This window comes from Balearica regulorum, chromosome 10 (assembly GCF_011004875.1).
Source record: "Balearica regulorum gibbericeps isolate bBalReg1 chromosome 10, bBalReg1.pri, whole genome shotgun sequence".
NCBI lineage: Eukaryota > Metazoa > Chordata > Aves > Gruiformes > Gruidae > Balearica > Balearica regulorum.
In genome coordinates this window covers 3,813,016-3,830,397 of record NC_046193.1, presented here as the reverse complement: position 1 = coordinate 3,830,397, position 17,382 = coordinate 3,813,016, and the positions used below count along the sequence as shown (strand labels likewise).

General features: G+C 37.4%; 1 protein-coding gene across 3 annotated transcripts in view; it reads left to right on the top strand.

Moving 5' to 3' along the window:
- The window catches only part of ATP2B2 (ATPase plasma membrane Ca2+ transporting 2), a 433,201-nt gene that overhangs the window by 144,081 nt on the left and 271,738 nt on the right, over positions 1-17,382 (top strand). For all 3 annotated transcript variants that reach the window (XM_075762785.1, XM_075762787.1, XM_075762781.1), the window contains one exon: positions 10,565-10,668. The gene's annotated coding sequence lies outside the window, so the exon portion shown is untranslated. The remainder of the gene's footprint in view (positions 1-10,564; positions 10,669-17,382) is intronic.

Sequence of the window (17,382 nt, the reverse complement as noted above, 5' to 3'; positions counted from 1 at the left end):
ATTTGTATAGAGACTCTTCCAAGTACTAGAAATCTGGAACAGTCTTTGTGTTTCAGAGGCAAATAAAATTTGCCTTTTTTTTTCCCTCCTGTGAGCCAGGTTGAATTAATTGGAAAGAAATGAAGCTGTTATTTCTGACTGATTCATTTTGGTTTAGGAAGGCTATTTTGAAGATTGATAATTCTGAGTGGGGAATAGGATGGCATTTTGCATGAAATATCTAAATTATTATTGGTGATTACAATATCCAAGTCAAGCTGATGAGCTTTGTGTAAGGCCATCGTTTAGCAATCTGCAGCAGCTTCCTGAGTAGTTTTTGGTTTATTGGTGTCTTTGGGTAGTAGTCCAAGGGGGAAAAAAAAGATTGCAAAGATGCCTCTTGCAGAACAGATGGTAATGGCTGTAAAGAAGCAGGAGACTAAGCAAGCCGTCTTGGTCAGAATGAAGCTTTGCACAGTACCTTTTAAAATACTTATGTGTCTTATTTATTCACAGACTACTTCCGCTGTGGTGACCAAAATGTGCTGCTTGAAATGCTCACGGTAACAAAAGGGCTGTAGGAGGCACCACAACTGTGATGGCTCTGTTGACTAACTTTGTGAAAATGAGCGAGCGGCTGACTTGGCTTTTTTGGGAGCGTGCTCCTCAGGGCTGCTGCAATGGTGCCAAAGTGCTGTGCTTTTCCAGGGAAGCAGTATCGAACGCTTCCTGCAAGCCACAGAATAAATCAAGTGGGACTCCCTCCTGCAAGTGTCCTTTTCAATTGACTTGACCAAAATTGGAGGAAGACTAGCAGTTTTGAACTCCGTGCCTGTTCGTCCTTACATACATGTATATATATAGAGAGAGAGCGCGCACCATTTTTCTTTAGCTGCTCTGGTGCTATTAATTGGGGGGGTAGATAAGAAGCAGAAAGTATTGTATTTGTTATTTTCAAATAAAAAACCAAGCAGTGAATATTTAATGTTATAAATAAGCATTAATACTAAAAAGAGGTGGGTTTTTTCTTACTATTATAGGACTGCAATTAGCAACATACCCTTATCTTGGAAGGCTGCAGTAGTGATGGTGCTGCAGAACAGTGCTGCCCCTCCCCAACATAGTGCTACGTATTTTGATGGGTCGTGGTATTTTTTGAAATTATTGTATATGTACAGCTTCTGACTAACTTTCCCCATTTGTTTCCCGGCATAACAAGTTGTTACGTTAGTTTCATATTTTTGCTTTTGATCTCTGAAAATGACGAAAAGTATTCTTGCCATCATATTTAGCTGTGGTAGAAGACAATGCTGAAAGTATTTGTCTTTTTTCACTATCGAATGCTAAGATGTGAAAAGCATCTACTTTTCTTCCTCAAGTGTTTTCTCTCTCTTACTTTTCTTTAAATATGCAGGATCCTCACTTGACAAAAGACTAGTGTCACTCTAACCTGAAGAGCGTAGGTGTGCCATTGTGCTTTCTCTGATTCCCAGCTGCAAGAACATACTTGTCTATTGAGCCATTGTCTTATTTTCCCACCTGCTCTTTCCTTGATTGCCATAAATTCCAGAATTACAATGGTACAAGGTAGGGTTAGCAACCCAGGGCAGGTCATTAAACAGCAGCATATGCACGTAGCTTCGATGTTTACCTGACCATACAAGGAAGTGCCTTTTAAGTCCTGTGAGCTTCTAAGGTGCGTTCCCCAAGGCGACCATACCTTTGAAGTGCCACACTTCAGGGCAGCTGAGGATTCAGAAGGAGTCATAAGCTGCTGCCACTCTCAGGAGCAAGATCTGACTGGTCTTGTATGGTATTCACAGTTTTGTTCCTCCTTGGGAAGCAGCTCCCAGCTCTTGCTAGATCAGGAGCTTAGAGACTCGTTACAGGCCTCTCTTTGAGAACGAGGAGTGTGATTTGATACCCTCTCCCTGTCCTTGGGGTGCAGTGAGTAACATTAACCTCATAGTTTGGGTCATTTCTTTGTGTGTGTATTTCCTATTAATGTTCTTGCATAGAAATTCCTGCAGTATTTATGGCATTATCACATATCAGTTCCACTTCAGTCACACCAAACATGAAGGCTAATCCAGATTCCAAAAGCAAGTAAATGCCAAGAAAAAAACTGGCCGTTTACAACAGAATTCTCTAGTCAAATTGTGTATTTCATCCAAGCGTGAAGCTGGATTAAAAATTGCTTAAAAATACTGTTGCTGCTGGCTACTCAAATAATGCTTTGGTAACATTGACAACTGTATAGCTGATCAAACAATGCCTTTGGACACGTGGCCCCTGCTGTGTGATGGGCTTCTTTAAATTACTTAAAATTGCAAGTTTGCTTAAAGAATTCAAGATAAGTGTGAACTGGATGTAACTTATTTTGCTGTCATAATGCAGATACTTCTGAGAAGAAGGTACTGACGAATAGGAATCCCACCCAGGGACCAACACCACTAAGTGATTAACAACTTATGCACCTGTAAGCTGGTGAAGTTCTGATTCTTACCACTAAGAGTAGTTGGAATTTTTGGTGTGTTTTTCTCTTTTTGTTTTTTTAATCCTGTGGTTTTTGTAATGCAAGTGCAGGCGGTTACGTTTGTACGTGATGGACTAGGAAAAAGGCCAAGGCACTCCCTTATAAATGCAGGTGGTACTTTAAGTGAAGGCCAACAGGTCACCCTCCCATTTATCACAGATTTAGTAACTTAGCGCAAATTATGAATCTGTCTTACATGTCTTTGTAGAGGTGGAGGCTGGGATCCAGCCTCCTTGCTCTTTCCTTGGGCTTTTGGTGTTCGTTAGGAGCTCAGGAAAAAAGCTCTGGTTTTTTTATCTTTTTTTTTTTTTTTCTCTCTCTCAAATATATTAAGGGAGTTTTCCTGCAGGGTTTTACCTCCGTTATTGCCATATCTATTTGAATTTTGTTCCTTCTAGCTTAAATTTTTACGGTACCTAAATCAAAATGGCCCCATTATAAACTTATAGTCAGTTTGGTAATATAACAACCTAATAGTGTTATATAAACATGTTTCTTGCAAGAAAATTTGAGTGAAACCATATGCACATGTTAATGGTAAATATTTGTCACACTTCTGCTTTTCTACCATTTTTTGTATTTGTTTCAATACTTATTAATAGCATCCTTGTGAAAGTTCCCTGATGAGAGAATATACACCAGATTTTTTTTTAATGCAGTAACTGAAATACAATTTTAAATGTCTTGGATGTGATTCTAAACAGAGCAGAACGAATGTGAAAAAATATGTAGTCCCTGATTGAGTATATAGCTGTAATTACACTTAGGGACTTTGCTGATGTTATATAAACCGCTTGACCAAAACTCCATCAATAGATACATTATCATTCTCTATTTTCTATAAATCAGTCCATAGGTACTCTTGTCTCTGGAGCTTCTTCTGAGGAACTTGATATATACTAATCTTTGAGTTCACGTCCTGTTCCTTGGAGAGGTTGCAATACTCGTTTGGACTGCTTCCCATCTTTCTCCTACAGTAAAACAGTTGTGTTAGAAAAGTAGTACTTTTTCTGGGATTAAAATGGTGAATTCTGACAGGTTTGAAGTAGTCTCCATTACCTTCCGACATGAAACTGTATTTTATCCTGTAAATCATCTCTCCATAGATGATCTGCTTGGCGAGCAATGCTTGCTGGTGCTTGGTGTCTCACCTCAGTCTTCTTGGAGATGTAGTGTGGATGATTGTTTAGCTGTCAGCATTGGCTGTCCACTTGATTTAAAAATTATTGCTTCACCATCAAGAGATTTCCATCTGACTAACAGGCAACGGTGATCGCAGTGTAAGGGTTACACATATGACTATTTTTTGTTGTGTGTGGTTGTGTCCTACGATTTTGCATGTGAAAATGTAAAGGATGTTGTCGGAGGTAAGGTCAACTATCCACAGTCATCCCGAAAGCTCACTTCTGCGTGGAAATGATTAGCTCAGAGATCATCCATTTGAAAAATAATGTTAGGACTGTCTTTCATGTGTGCATTGTGTCATGGGTACCTGTGTTGAAATTCATAGAATCACAGACTGGTTTGGGTTGGAAGGGACCTCAAAGATCATCTAGTTCCAAACCCCCTGCCATGGGCAGGGACCCCTCCACTAGACCACGTTGCCCAAAACCTCATCCGACCTGGTCTTTAAACACTGCCAGGGATGGGGCCTCCACAACCTCTCTGGACAACCTGTGCCAGTGCCTCACCACTCTAACAGTAAAGAATTTCTTTCTAACAGCTAATCTAAATCAACCCTCCTTCAGCTTAACCCCATTACCCCTTGTCCTGTCACTACACTCCCTGATAAACAGTCCCTCACCATCTTTCCTGTAGGCCCCTTCAGGTACTGGTAAACCACAATTAGATCTCCCCGGAGCCGCCTTTTCTCCAGGCTGAACAATCCCAACTCTCTCAGCCTGTCCTCAGAGGAGAGGTGCTCCAGCCCTCTGATCAGCTTCGTGGCCTCCTCTGGACTCGCTCCAACAGTGTCATCTGACACTTTAGTGTGTAGTTAGTCTTGAAAGGTCTCTTCACATTTCTTCATGGTTAGCCCTCATCATTTTAGCATGAATAACTTTGCATCTTCACTTGGCTTTGCCACGTTGCTGCCCGCTCCCTTTCCCAGTTCATGGGTGAATATGCAGGACCTCTGGGTCGTGGCACAGCTCCCTGCTCCACCTCCTGCAGGTGGGAGACTGAGCACTTCCTCCCACTCAGGTTCCTGCCTTTTAACCAGACTTTTCTTAAAAGCAAAGCCCTTCTGTATTATCTTATAGTGGTTTAGTTTTCACATGACTCTTCATGGAAGGAGTTTTCAAAAGCCTACAAGTATCTATTGGATTTTAATATTTCCAAATATATAGATCCAGCTGATTCTCTCACGCACATGGACACAGCAGATTTCTAAAGCGTGACTTCCCTTAACAGAAAAGAACTGACATTCCTCCCAAATAAAAGGTGTTTATGTCTTTATTTCTAGCTTTTAATAATTTTGACTCATTTTCCTGATAAAGGTGCCAGGATTACTAGTGTTTATCACTGAGATACCCACTATAATCTGAAAGAAATGAAAATGAACCACCTCGCCACTCCCCCCCTTCTCTGCTGCTCCAGTCTCTCTGCACTGGAAGATCTTTCCTTTTGCCTGTTAATTGGTGGTTGCTGCTTGTGTGCAGCAGCTTGTTTTAGACCAGGCTTGCTAGTTGCATGTTACATGCAAACCTCTTTTTATAAAATCATTACTGAAGCCCAAAACCCAGCTGCAAGCTTTAAAATATCTTTAATTTTGCTGGGGTTTAATATTTTGGATTTTATGCTCTTGATTCATAATGGATTTATTTATTAAAATTTTTTTCTTCCAAATCCTCCTCCTATATTTTTTTTCCTCCTGCTTTTACATGCAACATTCCTTTTTATTTTATTTTTTAAGCAAGTTTTTGCCCAGATGGACACTTTTATATGTTCCTAACTCTCAGGTTTTATTGTAGAGGATTTCTAACAGCAAGGTCAGTCCATGGGAAGTTCTGTTATTCATAATGAAGGATAGGTGGCACTCTTGTTTTTGTTTGGTTTCCTGAAATAAATCAGGTGTATGTACTCTCTCAGTAAGATTTCTTTTTATAGAGTAAGTGCTTTAGAGAGTGTTCGTGAACATTGAAGACTATTTTATTTTTTTAAATATGAACACATACTTAAATTGTCTGAGTCTGGGACTAGTTCACAGCATTCTCTAGGAAGAGAAAATATGTTATTTTTATGAAGACCTCAAGAATAACTGCTCAGCTGTGTGGTATTGGCTGATTTTACATATATAGTTTTTGGTTTTATATATTTTCTTACTCTTTCATTAGTCAAAGAAGAAAGCCAACAAATCCTTTAATGTTGTCATAACTCTAGTTATTAATAGCTTTATAGCTGGTAGGTTCTTGTTAGTTTTGTATTTGAAGTATAAATTTAAGTTCGCATGGTAATCATAGCACTATTGAATGAAAGGTAATGGCATGGTAGCAAGTGCTAAATAGTCACTACAGCCTTTATTTCTTAGTTTGGGGTAGTAAATATTTGTTGTTCTAATTCTATAAATTGATTGTAGAATTGTATAGGTTTGTGAGTTTGAGAATTTTCTCCTATAATCTAAAAATCCTGAAACGTGGAAAAGTACATGCTGGTGGAGGTATGGCATGTTAAATGTTTTTTTGTAACTTTAAAGGAAAACACATTTCAACTCTACTGAATGTTTTTTCCTTCTCTTACTGAGTGTGCTGCTAGGACACTGTTACAGACGTGGAGGTATTGTAACCTTGATGCTTGATTACTTCAAATGAAATTCATTATTACTCCTGGCTGACAGTTTCATATTGCTGAGGCAAAGTGATTTGGTGACCTCAGTCCAATTTCTCTTGATCTGTTTGTCAATCAATTGATTGTGATATTGCTCTTCCCAGAAGAGCGCCCCATGGTTGAAAGGAAAGGGGATGAGCAGAGATTGGAAAAGTTTCAATTCTGCCTTTGTCCAAGAGTCTGAATCTCTTCCATACAAATATCTAAATATCTCAATATTTCTGTGATACATTCTTGCCATGTTAAACCTCTCTCTGATGGGGTCATGGCTTGTCCAATGCCACAGGCTCTTTTCAGGGAGTTTCTCAGTTGAAACCCTTTCAGTAGAGACGTTCCTGAGTACTGAGTGTCCCACAAAGCTACGTTTGCCATGCAGTTCAAATAGAAAATTAAATAGCTAATGCGGAAGGAAATGTGAATAATAAAGGAGAAGCTCATATGAACAAAAAAATACATTTGTGTGATTTTCATTGAACAACTAGTAATATGTGTTGCTACAGAATCATAGCATAATGTGCATTGTGTTCTTTTATATATTTCTTCAATGCTCTAATTTTAGTTAAGTCCAGTAGCCTAAACTGTCATTGAGACTATGTTTTGCTAGTATGGTATGAACTTAGTTGAAAGAAAATCCCTTCTTGAAAGAGTTTCCAGTGTAATTTAGATTTTAGGTATCTTCACTTGAAAATATTTAGTTAGTATATATTCACTGTGGAAAGAGTACTTGATTTTAATTTTGATGGTGATTTGAATTCTGGAATTAAAAATGGATTGAAGAAGCTATTTTGTTTTAACGGGTGAAGAAACATTTTAGAACTTGGCAGTTTATTTTACAGTTTATATTTTTGGTGCCCTCCTGTGTAATGCAGGCTCAGGTATTACTCATCCTTTTTCTCCTGCAAAATGGTTCTCTTGCCTTTTTTTTTTTTTTTTTTTTTTTTTATAACAATACCCTGAAGTGTTTGAATTGAAGAGTCCAAAATAAAATTCTGTTTTGGGGTTTTGGGGCAGGAAGTTTTCTTGATGACTTAGATAACATTTAATTTTACTTTCTAATGCCAAATCAGCTTTCAAGCTATTAGATGCTGTTAAGGCAAAGAATGTTATGTGTTTTGTATAATAACACAAGTCCCAAATGGTGGTAGTTATTGAAGTTAACACTTTTTGCCCAACTGTGGGAGTACTAGCATCTTTGAGAGATTCCAATTTTGGTTCTTATTTATGCTTGACATTTAATGTGCTTGACATTCTGATTATTTTACACCTACCTAATTTCTTCTAGCTCAAGGGATAATGACAATATTTTAAACAGTTGTGAAGTGTAGCTGTATGTTATTAAGCAGGTGCCACACTACAAATGGAAGGAGAAAGTCCCTAAACTATTTCTAGAATCATCGTTTTTGTGTTGTGTACCTTAGGGTCAACTTGAGTTGTTCGTCAGCTTGTTCAGCTGTGCAACTTGGTTATCTGTTTTGTTGCCAGGAAGATAAAGCCTTACTAATATTTTATGTCCTTTTATTTACCTGTATATGTGCCTGTGTGTATATAAATGTATATAAAATACATAATGCTGGACTGTGTGCTTACGTTGTGCCCTTTGTGATCTAGGGGTGAAGCATTATAGTGATAGATTTCTGAGTAGTTACGGAGGGCTTATGTTTTTCCTAAAGTTTGAATTAAAATGACAATGTAAAAGAATGTATTCTAGATAAAATTCAGTCCATTAAACTGAGCTCATATGTTTATAGCACACATTTGCTGCTGGTATGGTAAATCTTAGAAGCAGCTGTCCTGTGTCTTGATTTGTACATAATTGGGGTATAACATGAGAAATTAAAATATCATGGGGAAAAAAATTGCTTAATTTATTCTAAGTATAGGTTGTGTGAAGTCTTTCTCTTCCTTTGCAAAATAATTTTATTAGCCATCTTTGTTGAGTTGTATTCCCAAGTAAATATGTTGTTCCCTGCAGTCATGTAAGATTTTAGGCTCTTTCAAAAAGGATAAAACAGTTATCAGAGAAAGTGAAAGCAGAAAAAAAATGGTGGAAAGACCACGCTCCTTAGAGGAGTACAGCTGGCGGTCACAAATTCTGTTTCATCTACTGGAAATTTTGTGTTACCTTTAACTATTGTAATTCAGAGTAAATCGACTTCATGAAGACAGAGGAAGAAATGTTAAAATACTTTATTTTACAGACCTGTGTGGGGACATTTTAAGTACTTACCAAGTCCTCACAAAAAATTTGTCATGTCCCAGGAAGGACAACACTGTTGAAACAACACTGACTGAATGCATTATAGGAATGATTTTTTAAAATATATATCTCTATTTTGCAATCTTGCCACCTGGTGGTATACTTTGGCAATAAGGGTTTGGTTAGAAACCTTTTCTAAGAGTCATATTTACTTTGGTAGGCTAGATCTTAAGGGTAGAATTTAAGACTGGTTTATAAGTAGGTTCCTGGGTTTTTAGCATGCAAGTTCAATGTGTTCTTCCTTTGTTGCGTCAGCATCCCATGTTAGGTACAATATAAGGTTGTGCATGTCTTTGCATTAAATATATCAATTTTCCTCCCCACTCTGATTCCTACGGACATGGGGGAAGAGAAAGTCTAGAAATATTGGATGGTCCTGGAACACTGAGTCATGGCACGTTAATCTTAAAAATAAATTTGAGCTGGGATTTAAAAAGGAATGGTGTCCATGTCCTGAAATTCCCAAACAAAATTATGCAAATTGAATTTACCTCAGTGAGAGTAAGAATATTTAAGGGCTATTGTTATCCCTAAAACAAATACAACAAATCCAAGCAATATGGAACTTAAATGTATTTGGATAGTTTAAACTTTCATTTGAGCATGAGGTGAAGACTGAAGAAAGTCAATGACATGCAAGACCTGACATCTTTAAAAAAAAAAAAAAAAGAAAATTAGTGGCAGGAGCATCAGGGAAGCTCGCTCCTTCATGTTAATCCAAGACGAAGCAGATGTGGTCTTACTGGTGGTTGTGTGGGGAAACCCTCATTTATAATAAAAGATGTTTTTATGAAGTGTTCAAAGGGCATTAAACAATCCAGTTTTTGCAGCTGAATCCAAACATGATTTACTGAGGAGTATGATGAACTGATCGTTAACTGGAACTTTTAATTCAGAAGTGGATGTTTTCTCTATGAAGAATGTCGCCTCTGGCTGTGCCATATGTTGTTGTTTGACACGAGTAACTGAGTAAAATTCTGTGACTTGGGTCAAAAATGGCATCATACTGGAGCACAATGGTTCTCTTTTAATACAAAAATATGAAAATTTTATTTCTTTTTATCTGTCTTTATGGTATAGTGTTGTGTGTTTGCACATGGAACACTTGGATCCAGCAGGACCTCTCTTCCTTGCAGAACTGCTGACTGTGATTTCAGTATATCTTCTTGAGTATCTATTATGAAACAGTTCAGCATGTCATTTGGTCATTACATAATGATGACATCAGAACAGAACCCCCTGTCAGGTGTACATTGGGACCCCCAGCTCTAGTAGCCTGCAGACAGCCTGTCATCCTCTGCAGTCACTCTCCTGTATGATCCTAAGCAGCACAAAGAGAAGTGTTCTGCATTTTCTGCTCTCCTGCCTTCTGAATCGAGGCAGAGCAGCAGCTACAAAAGCCAACACAATGAGCACCGTCTATGTTCTTTGCTGTCTGCCTTCTCATTCTTATTTGTTTATTGGCCTCAGACTTCGTTCTCCTCCTCTTGGGTAACATTCTGTATTTGTCCTGTTAGTACTGAATATTAATAATGCTGAGTAGCTGTTCTGGAGCAGCTTCACAGCTTGAAGTGCTGAAGGTTTAGACTTACCTTCTCCAAGGTGCTAGCTATTTTTAAAGGTTATGGGAATTACAACCAGTTGTAAGTCTCCAAAGGACTGTGTGCATTCAAAACACCATTTATTTACACATATGAGAGGCCAGAGGGCTACAGCACTGATAAATGGACAAGAGAGCAATTGTTGGGACAGAGTCTCATAGTTCTGAGCTATTAATATAGATCTTTGGTCACAGAGTTAGACCTTTTTAATCACATTATTTTACTGCAAAATGTCTGTAACTATTTATGACACTGGATGTTTGCTCTTGGATCTGTTTCTCCTGTGGGGTATCCTTTAGATCAATCCTCGTTTGTTCTATTAATTTGGGGTTTGTCAAATCTAATAATATCTTTTCTTTCTTCTAGTTTTGAAATCAAGATTGATTAGCCAACACGAAAAAACCCAGCTGGTTATGTGACTTGGAACCTGTTTATGAAGCACTCATTTGTTTTTACAAGACAACAGCACTGTAAGTTGCTTTTTCTTTTTCTCCCCAAAATTAAAAATCAGCTGTTGTAAGTAATTAGAAATCCTAGAAAATAAAAAATTCCTGAGGAATTCAACTCTGATAAATAAGATCTTGATTTTTGGCTTAGTGATACCAGCCAAGGAAACAGAAGTGCTCTTCGCTTTACTGTTCTACTAATCAGAGATTTCTTCCACATAACAATGCTACTTACGATGTCATGTCACTTAAGGAGAACTTCCCTTATTTTGAAAGATCAATCTGCTTTCTCTTTACATTGTGTTGTATAAAGTGTCGGATTGGTGACGGTGACAAATGTGGGTTGCAGACTGCATTGATAATGGATTTTGTAATGGCCAACGCTGAAACCCAGGGCAGAGACTGTAAAGTAAATGCAGGAGGAGGTAGTAGGGCTGCTTAATGACACCTGCACAACTAGGTAGCTCTGGCAGAACTCGAGATTCTCCCTCACCCCCCAGGACCCCAAGATTTTGCACTAAATAATGCTTCCTCTATTCTTGATTTAGACTATTCTTCCACAATTATAAATTGGTTATTTATAAGATATACCTGCCATTTTAATTACAAAATAAAATTGCACTGATAAAGTATCAGCCTTTATAGTCTGTAACCCAAGCATGGGAGTGCATAAATGAAAGTTCCAGCAGTAATTTGGCTTAACTTTTTTAAAATACCATGAGCTATGTTGTATAGGGTAAAGCATAATAACATTAAACTATTAGATACAGGTGAAGTGCTGATAATTATGTTATCATGCTATATGTGCCATGAATCTTAGCTTTTCCATTTCTGTGAAGATGTTCTGCCTTACCAGTGACAAGACTTTTTAATTTTTGTAACTAGGTGGTGTGGTTTTTTGTTTGTTTTTTTTTTTTTTAATTGTTAAATTTTGGAAGCAATAAATTTACATGATGTTCCACTTAGACTAACTAGCAGGAATCCAGGTACGAGGCAGCACCAGATTATTTCAAACATTTCTTTAGTTATACCTGCACTAGAAATCAGGCAGCTTGGATTAACTGCATGTTAAAATGAAGTTGCCCAACTTAATCTGAATGTATGAAAATTCCTTTATATTTTAAATGAAAGGAAAAAGCTGGTATTTACTCTGGATTTTCTCTTGACTAGTAAGTGGTTCTAGTGATTTGTAAGTTGTGATACAATAAAAGTCCAATCTGTATTTTCATTTATTCTCTTGTTACTGAAGGTTCATTAACCAAGAAGGGAAAATGAGGTGTAATATTCAAACTATTATAGAAAAAGGGGAAATAGCACTTACTACCTACTAAAGTAAGTCTGGGCTTATGAAGTAGTAGAACCATTTAAGAAAAAATAATAAGTATTTACTCTTAGTTTTGTACGGTGAAGTATAAGATGACTTTTGATTTTTATGATTACAAGGAGATGGCTAAGCAGATTGGCTTTATGATAGCAATAAATATATTCCCAGTATGGTAATGAGATTTGTTAGCGTGTTATTAGGAAAGAAAAAGAATCACACTTGCTCTTTTTTTAACCAGTAAGCATAGGAAGCAGAAACATAACAAGAGTACCCTGTCAGTTTGGGCGTCTTTTCCTGTTCGTAGAACATTTCCTCTGCTATGCCATGTGCAGAAGTAAGCAGACTTAAAACTCGATATGAAAACCACAAAGAAATGAATAACAACTGCACAGATAAGATGACTTTGCAAGTTTTCTATGAATAATTAAAGAAGCTTTCCATAACGTATAGCTTTAGGTTCTGTCCACCTGCTATGAAGACTATACTAACTGGTTTTAGATTATTTATTTGCTTTTATACTGTATGTTAAAAGCTGAAAGTACTGTTCTGTTTTGAAGTTTATAAAAAGTGTTGTTTTATACAAAATGGCACTTGTGCAACTTTGATGCATTCAAAATATTCTCTAATGTTTGTGTGGATAGAAATTATTCAAGGATGCGCTCTCTTCTGTCACTCATAATTTCCAGGGGAATTTCCACTAGGGTGAGAAGTGTACCTATAGTTCTCACCTACATGTAAATGCTTGATAGGCTCTTTTAACTAAAAGTAAGCTAACTTAGATCAAAACATTCTACTTCCTATATTTTTTCAACATAGAAAAGAATGAAAACATGGTCATAATAACTGTACTGGCAACTGTACCATCAAGTTTGCGCAGTATGTTAAGCGTTACTTCTTACTGACATCAGTCTTTGACTGCAGTAGTTTGGCGCTGTTGCTTTAATGAAGGTTTTAATGGGTGCTACAAGCTGTGCAGACTGAATATTCTGCTTATCTTTCAAAATGTTAGAGATTCAAGCTTCTTTTTTTTTTTTTCCAAAACTCTTAAAACAAGTAGTCTATATTTGTCATACACTTAAATGTCTGTATGAGACTGAAAAGCTAAGACAGACTTACTGGAGAGGGAACTTTCTCAGTCATTCAGCTATTAAAAAAAAAAAAGCCTCTCCAAGGTTTTTGTACTTTTTTTGCAAAGGAATAGGAAGAGTTTGAAATACCATAATTTTCTCTATTTCTTAATATAATACCCAAGAGTTTTGATTTTTGTTGTGGCAGGGAAGCTGCCAGGCACAATCACTCAACTTAGTACACTTGTAAAATTAAAAAATTGTAAAAACCCCCAAACAAATCTTCCTAAAGAACACTCTCTCTTTAGCCTCTCAAATACTGTTCTATAAAGATACAATGTGCTATACCTGGATTTCATTGTCATTTAACTTCCCTCCAAACCAGGACTGAGATTGTGTTTACGTAAGATGTTGCTTGTTTCCACTGATGAACGCAAAACATCCGTTCTGCTTAGGTCTTAGCACAAGCTTTAGGTAACAGTGACCAGGAGGTAAGGCTCCTTTGTGGGATATCGTCGGGTGAGGCCATGACTGCATAAGGATTATTTCTTCAGAGGTAACTGCAACTATTGGCCTCTCCTAAAGATATTCCTATATGAAATCCTTCACAGTTTTCTTTTGTCATTCTTGTGATTTATCAAAGTTATTAAGAAAGATACTTTGGGCTGCTATGTTATTTCTGTACTTCTTAAAACTTAAACGTTAGTTGTAACTGAGAACAAAGAAGCTGAAGAAATGGCTTCATCTTCAGCACCAGGTGCAGCTACGCCTGCATTTCATTGTCTGGCCTGAACCTTTCGGCTTTGCAAATAGTTGTGATGACCTTTGGCAAACTGCGCTTTTGTAATGTCTTCCATCTACATTGGAGGAAGATAGCTGTAACAGCAAAGTGTGGGATTACTAGTCTCACCTTGTTACAAATCTTCCGCGTGCCTATGGTTGGGCACGAATTATACTCGGCTCACCCCACGTGACTCTGTGTGCGTCAACAAAATGTGTTGTATAGGTTTGATGTCAGAGACAACAGGCCCATCCATCTATTTCTGTGTTACTTTTCCTGGGGTTGTCTCCTGTGTTTTGAAGGGGAAGAGGAATATGTTCCATTTCCTTTCACTTGTTAGATGTGAATATGATGTTACTCATTCAGAAAAGTTGTGCAAAAGTAGAGTGCATCTGTCTCTACAATTAACCTGAACAGTAATGTCTTTTTGCATAACTAAATTAAAAATATAAATATCTGTGAATATATGTGAACTCTTCCCTCTTTGAAAGTCAGACTTCCTTTAATTAAATAATCTTTTCCTACTATCTGAAGTTAGTGATATTTTATAACCATACAATTACTGCTAAATTTCAATTTTGTTATTTTTGGAGGTCAGTAATGTTCCAACATAACTATATTCAGTGAGAGGGTAACAGCAAACAATATCTAGCTCTTGCATGGGCCTTCTCATCAGTAAATCTTGAAGTGCATTCGAAAAAGTACAGATTGTTATCATTTTGTTATGGTGGCAGCTGTGGCCCTGAGACATTATCCAGCATCTCCGTGCAAACTTGCTTGCATATATTCTGTTGACTAAACATCACAGTATAATGACTCTCCTGAGCAATATATTAAAACACATTATGGAAACAAAAAAGCCAAAAAACATCAATGGTATTTTAATGGAATTAAATGAAGGATTTTTTTTTTTTTTGAAACAGAAAAAATTGAATTAATTCCTGCTGAATTATGTGTCGTGTGTGCTGTTCAAATTATTCATTGGATTTGAAGGTGTTAAACATGAAGTTAATATATAAAGTCAGTTTATTTTTTATGATTGTTACCTTGGAGTTGAAATATTTCTCATCGATCTTGGTGTGAACTAGCCATTGAAAAACCAGAGAAACCATCAGTGCAAGTAGCTGGTTTTCCTTTCTATGCCGTATGGGTGCCATTTTTGTCTGGTAGAGAGTACAGTGGGTGTTTGTGCTCCAGAGAGCTTTAAGAAATTGAGTAAGGTTAGGAAGAGTGAATAATCAGGTGAGACTTCAGTAAATGCTCAAGTACCTGGAAAAAATGGGGCTGATCACTCAGTAGCTGTCATTACTGCCTCTGAATATAAACCACAGCCTGGCCCTAATCTAATGATTTGACTTCTGTGCAGCTGTGTGAGCTAGGCAGTGTAGTTCTTGGCATGTCAGGGAAATTAAGTTTCCATGGAATTTTTTTATAGATTAGGACACAAATGAAAGATTTTATTTTTTAAAAATCACATTTTAATACTGTCTTACTGTTGTAATTATTTTGTTCTTCCTTATTACTTTTGATACACACTTTTCTGATTTAAAAATATTTTTGAAATATTGACTTATTAAAAAGATTAAAACTTTATAGCAATTGTTGTAATTATTTTTGTAATGTTTATTTTAGAGTTGTTTTGTAACTAATATATTTAATTTTTGCATGTTGGGGGTGATCTTAATTTTGTCTTTTCTCTTTATATTTGGATTTGCTTTACTGTCACCAAAATAGCTGCTTTGAGGGTTGGCATTCTACCAAAATTAAATGGTTAATTGTATGTTCTGAGGGGCCTTTGTATAGTGCATTGCTCAGTGATCTCACTGACAAAAAGCATTTGTTCAGTACTTCTGCACTGGCTGCCTCTCTGTGGTGTAACAGGAGCATCTCACAGGTGCTGCTCAGCACATCGTCCTTCTCCGAGTAAGGATAACGTGCTCCAGAGAGTAGTGGCAAATGAAAAATTTCTGTTCGCTTTGAAATAATCCTTGATAACACCAATAAATTGCTTGGAATCCATTAACAGGCACCCTCCATGAATGTGAAATTCATGTCTGCTATTTGGTTTAGTGTTGGTTTTTTTGGGTTTTGGTTGTGGTTTTTGTTTGGTTTTTTTTTTCTGGGCAGGCTCTTTATGGTACAGATTTGTAGTTATGTTACTGGATTTTTACTGGCTTCTGTCTCTTCCTAGAGTTCTTGGAGCCCAGATTAATGCTTTTCTGCTGGTTTCTCCTAATACAAAGCATACAAATGTGTATTTTCTTAATGTGACACCACAGACTGCTGAGTACAATTCAAATGCTAATATGTAGAAACTAAATCTCACAAAGGAGATGTGTTAACATTTGTCTTTATTCACTACGTTTCAAAGGCTATGTGCCAAATCTTGCTTGACACATATAGCATACTACATTGTACAATTTTACCCCTCAAAGGCAGAGAGAAGCGTTTCCTCTTTGCATAGTTTAAGTCTCTTGATTCCATGAAAAAAAGTGAGGTTTCCTTTCCTGACCTCACCTGAGCCTGCTTTGCTGATCCCTCCACATTCTCCCTAATTCCTGTGTTAAATTTCCCTTTTTCAGGGAGAAACTGTGAACTGAATATATCCAGCAGAGACTGGGTTGTGTTTTTTTCCAGCTGATTTTGTTTTACCACTTTCCTGGGTCCTGGAAAATCTCCTCAGTTACTTCGATGCTCTTCTCCCCTCTCAGTTTGCCCTGCAAGTGTAGCTCCTTGCTGAGATCAGGCCTAGCTCTTTTTAGACAAAATACTGGTTCCTTTTTTTCCTTGTTAGAATGTATATTTTGCTCGTGGATCTTGTTTAGCTGCTTTAAATTTTAAGTCTGTGTTTTGCCTGCTGTTATCCATGGCTGTTGGAGTGCCATTGACTTCACTGAATTGTTACTCTTGTATCAACAGAGTAGATAAATTCTCCATTTGCTTTCAGCTTGATGATCCAGTCATCTTCTATTGCAATCGTATCCATTTTTCCCCTGGAGAGTTCATCTAGGCAGGTAATATTAATACCTTTCTTGAATGGGTATTTGGTACTTTGCAGCTTGGGCAGAGTTATATACTGCATCTCTTTCCCCGAGCCAGAGAATCTTTCAGAAAAGCAGATGAAACTGGGGAAGAGTTTGTGACTGACGCAAGACGATGAGACCTCTCTCGCCACCCTCCCCAGTCATTCTGACCTCGCTGGCGATGGTGGCCTGCACAGCGCCTTGGGCTTGGCCCTGGCTTCAGGCTCCTCACGTCTTTCCTCCTTACTTTTCTCTGTAGTATTGTGGAATACAGGTTTTGAGGGTTTTAGATTTTCAATCATTGGCACTGTCTGTTTGGATGGACTGAGTGACTTATTCTTAGGGCTTGTTTTAGATTTCTCAGTAATCTCTCTCTGCAGATGTCAGTGCTTCAGCACCGAGTGAAGTGATGCTTTGCTTTTTATGTATGCAAGCAACACATGGTCTGCAGCCAGCTACTTAAACTCACAAAATATTTAAGAATATGTTTAAATGCAAGGTCTTACAGAAAATGCAAATTTATTACTTATTACTTTTCATTTG